The sequence below is a fragment of the Alligator sinensis genome, unplaced genomic scaffold (assembly GCF_000455745.1).
Source record: "Alligator sinensis unplaced genomic scaffold, ASM45574v1 scaffold27_1, whole genome shotgun sequence".
NCBI classification, from domain to species: Eukaryota; Metazoa; Chordata; order Crocodylia; family Alligatoridae; genus Alligator; species Alligator sinensis.
The window spans coordinates 506,937-516,164 of NW_005842554.1; positions in this window are offsets into that span (position 1 = coordinate 506,937).

The window sequence follows — 9,228 nt, forward strand, 5'->3', positions numbered from 1 at the left end:
GAAACTCATTAAACTCAGAATACCTGGCATGTGTATAATGCTTTATGGTAGAACTGGTTCTCAGCTTTCAAAATGTGAAACATCAAAATGTTTTAAAAAGGGAAATTGTAACAAAAGGCTCTCTAGTTTGTTTCTCCTGCTTTTAATAATCAGCCTTGAGATGGTCAAAGTGTTCAGAATGTGAAAAGGGGAATTAGAAAAAACACGTGACATTTTCATACTTCCTTACCAGCTCTGCTTCTCATCTGCAGAATAATTTATAAACTGTAATTAATTCATTCTCAAAGGTCCCTGTGAGGTTGGTAAGAGTTATAACATTATTCCCATTCTATAGGCAAGGGAACTGAGGCGTGCATAGGTAGGCAAACAGAAGTTAAAGGACCTACTCAAGAATACTGAAGGAATTAGTGTCAGAGAATTAGATTTTTAAGAAGCCCTGGGTCCCAAGCCTGTGCTGGGGCTACAGCTATTCCTGAAAGTAATTTTATAAATATTTTAAAAATCTGCATGAATAGATCTTTTCAGGTTTCTGAATGGCTATGGGGTAGCTACAGGTTATGTTATTTTTAAAGCTCAAGGCCTTTAAAACAAAGAAATGAATAGTTAAACACATTATTAATTTGACACTGGTCACATAACAAACACACTGGGACAAATTGTTTGCTGACATAGCCACTGAAGTCAGTGAAGGAATCTCCATCTGGCTTGACAAAGCCCTGGTTGGAATGATCTAGTTGGGAATAATTCTGCTTTGAGCAGGGGGTTGGACTAGATGACCTCCTGAGGTCCCTTTCAACCCTAACTTTCTATGATTCTAAGTTACACCAGCTGAGAAGTTGGCCCATTGTTCTTTTCAAGTATATGGAAAAGTACCTTTCAACACAGCACTGAGACCTTAAATCTGACTCCATGGAGCAATGTCTATAATGGACTAATGTTGATAGATAACTATTGTCTTTTAAAGAATACTGTTAAATGCAAAATATTATTAGCTAATATATTTATATAATGCAAATAACAGTATTTGATAATGTGCTTATAACTGTATACTTCATGAGAATAAAGTGGTATATCTAAGTTATTAGGAAATATATAACACAGATGATGTATGTTAAAATGATGTATGTATGTGGATTTTCATTTGGTACTGAGTAATATCCCATGGATGGATCAATTACTCATGCATATAGCATATGTATATAAGTCTTATGTTTCTTTGGAAAAAAGATTTTTGTTGTTATAATAGGTGATTACTAGTGAATAACATTTATTTTTGGTCAGAAGTAATGGTGTGAATTCTGTCTTTCTTACAAGATTTGATAGGAATTATAGGTGAAAACCTAGCTAATTTGAAGTTAATAACAAAACTCCCATTGTCATCAGTGGGGCTACAATTTCACCCCAAATCTGAGAAGTATTTGACTCTGCAGGTCATTCCATTGATTCAATAATAAAAGTGTTTGAAAATCCTAGTGGTTTCATAAACTTCACATGAGAGCTACTTAATCTACAAATTTATCACAGCAGAGCATTAGTCACTTTTCTTACTTCCAATTCATTGTTTGGAATTTGCTTGCTTTAAAAGTATCAGTCATCCAACCATGGAGCACAACCCACACTATGTGACTCAGGCAGCTACACACAACTATTAGCAGATAGTCAGAGCAAACAATTTGAAAATACACTATTGGCTGAAATTTATATAAACTGTTCAGCAAATACTTATGAATAATGGATGTGTTCAAAGTAATCATGACCCAGTTCCTCAGATGTAAGTGGTAGATCCATTGAAGTCAGTAATGCCTACTTCATTTGCAGGAGCTAAGGATATGTCCCTTGATTACTTTGAATATGTTGGGTGATTTTGGTGGAACTGTACTGTTTTGGGAATCCAATCCTAGGAATGATTTCCAGATAATGTGTTTATAGACAGAAATGCCACTGTTCCAAATCAGCAAAACACTTACATGCCTGTATAATTTTTGCACATCAATAGATTCATTTAAGTCAATCAGCCCAATCATGTTCCTAAAATTAAGCATTCTTTTATGTGCATGGTGATATGGAGCCTATACTTACAATAAATATGTTAATTAATTTTGCCAATCTTTGCCAAAAAATATAATATAATTCACCCAAGGAACCTTGTCTGCCTAATATAAATCAAGAGATTCTTCTATACTTGTAAATATATTCAGATAGAAAAGTACAAGGCTTGTTTCGGTTGACCTGTATAAATCATTAGTGGCTTTCCTGGTGAGGCCATGGAGCCTGCCAAGTCTCAAGAAGATCACTGCAGGGGTTTTGGGGAAACTGTGCCCCAAGTTCTTGAAAGCAAAAGTCCTGTCATGTCTATGCCTGCCAAGTTTCAAGGAGATAGGTACAGGGGCTTGGAGGGAACTGCCCCTCAAGCTGCGGATAAGCAAAGTTTGTGGCATGGGTGACACTGTGTGTATTAAGGCACAGTGGGGTGACAGCTGCAGCAATGGTGGCCCCTACTGAGGCCACGATGCCTGCCAGGTGTCAAGGAGATTGGTGCAAGGGCTTCTGGGGCCCTGTACCTCTGGCTGCTGACAGGCAAAACTCATGCCATGGGTGCTTGTGGGACTGACTGTGTCTGTCTTGGGGCAGTTGATTGTCTGTATTGATTCTTTCCTTTCCTAAGCCTGATTTTGTAGGTGCTAATTCATGGCAATTAACTGGCTACATTAGCTAGGCCCTGTGTATTGAGCTGGTTCCTGAGTGAATCATGATTGATTGGTAACTGGTAACATAGTAGCTTAGCAGCCAGGCCTGCAGTAGTGTCTCCCCTCCTCGCCCCAAGGCAGACACAGTGAGTCCCACAAGCACCCACGGCATGAGTTTTGCCTGTCAGCAGCTAGGGGTGCAGGGCCCCAGAACCACCCTGCACCGATCTCCTTGACAGCTGGCAGGCATCGTGGCCGCAGCAGGGGACACCATCCGTGCAGCTGTCACCCTGCTGCGCCTTAACACACACAGGGTCACCCATGTCATGAGTTTTGCTTGTCCGCAGCTTGGGGTGCAGTTCCCCCCAAATCCCTGCACTGATCTTCTTGAAACTTGGTAGGCTTTGTGGCCTCAGCAAGAGCTACCAGCCCTGCAGTTTTGACCCCCCTGTGTTGTAACACATAGACGTGACATGAGTTTTGCTTTCAAGAATTTGGGGTGCAGTTCCCCCAAAATCTCTGCACCTATCTTCTTGAAACTTGGCAGGCATCATTCGCTCTCTGCATAGACTATCACCCCTGAAAATGTCATCAAAATTGGACAAAAAACAACAAATTTATAGATATTTTATTTTTTCCCCATTATACCCTATGGGCGTATCTCTGAGTCGGCTCCGAACCTCTTTGGGCAGCTGAACGAGGCAGTGCTTCGACTCGGATGTGCTGCTTTGGACCCCGAAGCATCCAAAACTTCTGTGGATCTGAAGATCTGTAGGAAGCCTCGCACAGCCCTAACTGCCTATGAGCCTGCCCAGCCAGGCAGTACTGGTGGCTGTACATCATCCAGAGCACCTGGGACAATGACCAGTGGCTTGAGTCATTCTGGATGACCTGGGTCACCTTCGAGGAGCTACTCAAACAGCTCTGCCTGCACCTGGAGTGGAAGGATACCACCATGCAGTGGTTCCTCCCCATGGAGACTTGGATGGCAATCACCCTGCTCAAGATGGCCATGCCCACCAGCCTCTGCTATGTCAACCACCGCTTTGGCATGTGCAAAGCAACCATCAGGGCAGGCATCCTGTAGGTGTGCAACAGCCTCCAGGACATGCTGGGGCCCACCGTGTTTTGGGTGTATGACCTCCTGAAGGTGGTGGTGGGGTTCCACACCCTGGGCTACTACAACTACAGTTGGTGGGGCTTTCACTCCATTATGGTCCAGGCTGTCATCAACCACCACAGTGCCTTCATGAAGTGAGTACCTGCTGGGAGGGCAGTGTCTACAATATCTGCATCTTCTGTAACTCTGCCCTGCCAGCCCTGGTGGAGAGTGGGCGCTTCACAACAGGGGTGGTGGACCTCCAGCTGGGTGCAGTGGTGTTCCCACCCCTCCTCATCAGGGACCCCACCTACCAGCTCCTCTCCTGGCTCATGCAGGCCTACACCGCCTGCCAGGCAAACTTCAACCGGTGCCTGGGCTGGACCCAAGCCCTAATGGAGTGCACCTTTGGATGGCTGAAGGGATGCTGGTGCATCCTCACTGCCTGCCGCAAGGTTGCCAAGGCCAACATTCCCTGGGTCATCATCACAGCCTGCATAACAGCTGAATAACATCTGTAATGCCTGGGGAGAGCTGTTTTGTGAGGCCAGGGTGGAGGAAGCACAGTGGGTGGAGGACACCTAGCACCAGGAGCACCAGCTGTGGTGGCAGCGACAGCATTGAGGCACCCCCGAGGCCCCAGGCAAGATGCTCACTTGCCAGTAGAGGCCAGGGTACTGGGTGTGAGAGGCACTAGTCAACCACCTCCTGCTTCACTCCCCACTGTAGCCTAGCTGAACAGCCACCCATGGACCTCCGCCCCACAACACCCCCCCAACACCATGCTTACTGTGGACAGTTCTCCAAAAAGCACTTTATTTCCCTCCACAGATACAGACCACCTTCCCTCCCCTACAACACTGCCCCTCCCCACTCCCTCCCCAATGATAGAGTCTATCCCCCCATCACTTCCACCCCACAGAGCCCCTCTACCACCCACCCTACCCACCACCAATAAGACAACAACCTCCCTGTGCAGACTATTTACATTGCATGCTGTGTGTGCCCTCCTGGGGTGGGGGCACCTAGGGGATGGAGCCTGGGGATGGTGTGGAGGCAAGTCCACCCTGCCCCACAACCTGCACCATCACCTGGTGGGCTACCTGTAGCTGTGCTACATGTCCCTGCTCCTCACAGCCAAGGAGGACATCACCAGCAGCATCAATGTGTTCCTTGGCATGTGAGTGGCTGGTGCTTTCCTAGCTGCAGGGGCACAGGCTGCTCAATAAAGTTTTGCACTGTTTCCCACCTCCCTGCATGCTGGTGGAGAGAGGGCCTCTGAGGACCAGGGGGAGCACAGGCAGGCCAGGTAGGGAAGGGGTGCAGGGGCAAGGGGAGGGGCAGGAAGCCTCCCCGCAGTCCATGGCTTACCAGGTGGGTATGGCAGGTGTGCTTGGTGGCCCAGGTTGGTCCCTGCTGGTGGCAAGGACATGCAGCTGCTGCCAGTGTCCCAGGGTACAAGGATGTGGTGTCCAGCTGCTTGGGCAGTGGCCCCCTCCAGGGAGGAGTTAGAGATGCTAGTGGCCAACAGTGCCATGGCCAGCCTGGCTTCCTGGCTGGGGCTGAGCATGCAGAGCTGCTGGAGGAGGCCAAAGGCAGGAAGCATGGCAGGCTCCATGGATGCCAGACCACAGTGGTGGCTGAGGCAAGCCACCTGTGTTCAAATAGATGGCACAGCTCAGGCCAGGTTTCTGCGGTGCCAGGATGTTGTCCACTGCGCAGTCCCCAACTGGTGGTTGTGGTCAGTGACAGTGACCCACTGTGCCCGCAAGGCCTTGACCTTTACGTGGCACTGGCGCACCCACTGGTCATGCCTTCACTTCTGCAGGGATCATCCAGGGATCATCCAGGTGTTTTTGCCACATCAATCATTTCTGCTGCAGTTAAGGAATTGTGGGTTACCCCCCTTTCACACAAAGCAAGGTGCGGGGGTGCGGGGGAGAACAATGCGAGGTCATGGTTGGCAGGGCTAACCGGACCTTGTCGTGCATCCACAGGTGCATCTCGAGTAGAGCCAGGGAGGTGATCCTCCCCCTCTATGCGACGCTGGTCAGGCCGCAGCTGGAGTATTGTGTCCAGTTCTGTGCGCCCCATTTCAGGAGGGATGTGGACAACATGGAGAGGGTCCAGAGGAGGGCCACCCGCATGATCCGGGGACAACAGGGCAGACCCTACAGTGAGAGACTGCGGGACCTGAACCTATTCAGCCTCCACAAGAGAAGGCTGAGGGGGGACCTGGTGACCATCTATAAACTCACTAGGGGGAACCAGAAGGGTTGGGGGGAGACGCTGTTTCCCCTAGCCCCCGCTGCATAACAAGGAGTAATGGGCACAAGTTGATGGAGAGGAGGTACAGATTGGACATCCGAAAAAACTACTTCACAGTTAGGGCGGCTAGGAGCTGGAACCAACTTCCAAGGGAGGTGGTGCTGGCCCCTACCCTGGGGATCTTTAAGAAGAGGCTGGATACCTACCTGGCTGGACTCAGTTTTTTAGGGTTTTTTTGTTTGTTTGTTTGTTTTTTTGGTTGTTCTCCCGCCCTGGCAGGGGGTCGGGCTAGAAGATCTATTAGGTCCCTTCCGACCCTAAAATTATGAAACTATGAAACTATGATGGGTGAGTGTGGGGTATGTGGTTGGGGTGGGGGCTGTGGGAATGTGTGGGGTTATGGTGGGTAGGGTGGGAGAGAGAGAGAGGGACGGGACTGGACTGCTGCCTCCATCTCTTGTGGCTCTGGCAGACTGCATGTGAGCCTCACACAATGCAGCCAGGCAGACCCCACAACCAGGCTCTGTGCTCCTGCTATCTCACCCTGGGTCCTTGCCGGTCCCAGGGCATCTCCACAGGCTCCACACACCCCTACCACTGTCATTTCCCTGCATTCCTTCCCACAGGCTTGCCTGCTGTTCCCCGCAGCCTGCGCCACTCCCCACCGCTCACCGTGCCACTTTCTGTGGCCCCCACCACTTCTCGAGCCACTCTCTGTGGCCCCTGCTGCTCCCTGCAGCCCCCACTGCTTCCTGTGCTATTCACTGCAGCCCCCGCTGCTTACTGCAATGCTCCTCATGGCTCCCACTGCATCCCATGCCACTCTCCATGGCTCCTGCTACCCCCCGCAGCCCACACTGCTCTCCATGCTGCTCCTTGCCACTTCCCACGTTGCTGCCTGTGGCCCATGCTGCTCCCCACTCCCTGTAGCCCCTACTGTTCCCCGCACCGCTCTGCACAGCCCACACCACTTCCTGCTGCTTGCCACAGTACCCACCACTATCCATGGCCCCCACCATTCCCCGCAGCCTGTGCCACTCACCCTGCCACTCCCTATAGCCTCTGCTGCTTTCTGCAGCCCCTGCCACTTCCTGCGCTGCTCCCTGCGGACCCTGCCGCTCACAGCGTCGCTCACTGGGGCCACCACCGTGACACTCCCTTTGCCATTCCCCACTCCCTGCAGCTCCTGATGCTTCCCACTCCGCTCCCCGCACCACACCCTATGACCACCCTGCTGTGCCCCCTCCCCTCGCTGCTTCCTGTTCTGGCTCCAGCCTGGCCTGGGAAGTACCACAGGGCTCCCAACTGCTGGGCTTTTCACAGCAGTTCCCCCCCACCTTCCAATTTTACCTTACTTTCCACTTGGACAGAGGAGGGGGGGTGGGGAACTGTTCCAGAGTCACAAGGCCAGAAGCCACAGAGGCTTCCCACTGGGGGCTGGGGCAGGAAGGAAGGGGAGGAGGGAGGGCTGGGGGTGGGATGGAGTCAGGCCAGCCTTGCTGCTCAGCCGCAGGCTCCTGCTGGGTCCTCATGCTGCTGGGTGGCTGTCATCTATGACAGGCAGCAGAGGCAGATAAAAATTAATTTTCTAAAATGTTAGAGGCCCTGTGTGCCAGATAGAATGGGCTGGCAGGCCAGATCCAGCCCACAGGCCATATTTTACCTGTCCCTGTACTACCTAGTCCTGGGTAACCCTTCACTACTGGAAGAGAAGCAGGTCCCTCTGAACACAGACAGATAGTAGGAGGGGCCCACAAAGTACACCACAAACAGATGGAACAGTGGGTCAAGAGAGGAGAGAGAACCCCCAAACCCTTAAGCTTAAACAGGGAAAATGTGAAAGTTACAGACTCCACTCCTCCAACATACTTTTACTCATGGGGATCCTTATAGTCTCACTGAATGTGAGAAGCCTGCTTGGGAAGGAGGAATGGAACACCATTGAAATGGCCCTTGGATAACTGCAGGCAGACATCCTTTGTCTTTGGGATTGTGCCCTGCATGGTTCTAAAGACTATGCTTTGTCATAGATGATTCATAGATTCATAGATGTTAGGGTCAGAAGGGACCTCAATAGATCATCGAGTCTGACCCCCTGCATAAGCAGGAAAGAGGCAGTGGCAACACAGCCCCTCTTTCTGGTCAGGAGCCAGTTATGATTGGGCAGCAGGGGTCACAGTACTCCTGAAAGGAAACAGAGTGCACCCCCTGAAGCACAGGGAAGTTATTGCAGGCATGTTGCTGCAGGTCACCGTGGAAACAGAAGAAGGGACTCCTGAGCTTTTGAATGCACACACACCAGCAAATAGGACAGCAAAACATGCTTTCCTTAAAAACATGATGGTAGTGGTGCCCAGTGCCTGGCCAGTGATGATCGCAGGAGACATGAACTGCATCCTCAAGGTGGGTGACTGAATAAGCGGAGGCCAAATGAAAGGAGTGGACAGATCCTCTAGACTACTGCAGCAGCTCATCTCCAAACACAGCCTGGTGGATGCAGGCAAAGAGGCCACAGGACTGGGTGGGAAAGCTAACCCAGGTAGACCCCTTGGGGCAGTCCAAATCATGCATAGACTTCATCCTCCTCCCAAAAGGGTGGATGGTAGCAAAGGCTGAATCCACACCAGTCTGCTTCTTGGACCACTGCCTCCTAACAGTGAAAGCAGAAATGGGAGAGCAGCCCAAGAAAGACAAGGGCATGTGGAAACTGAACGTGACCCTTCTGGAAGACAAGACCCTGGTCTCTTTTTATGACCAGGTTACAAAACACCTGGATGCAGGAGTAGGGGTTGACGTCACTTACTTAGACTTCAGGAAGGCCTTCGATATGGTATCCCACACCATACTGGTGAACAAGTTAAGAGGTTGCGACTTGGATGACTACACAGTTCGGTTGGTGATGAATTGGCTAGAGGGTCGTACCCAGAGAGTCATAGTGGATGGGTCGGTATCGAACTGGAAGGGTGTGGCCTGTGGGGTCCTGCAGGGCTCGGTCCTTGGACCGATACTCTTCAATGTCTTCATCAGTGACTTGGACGAGGGAGTGAAGTGTACTCTGTCCAAGTTTGCGGATGACACAAAACTGTGGGGAGAAGTGGACACACTGGAGGGCAGGGAACAACTACAAGCAGACCTGGACAGGTTGGACATATGGGCAGAAAACAACAGAATGCA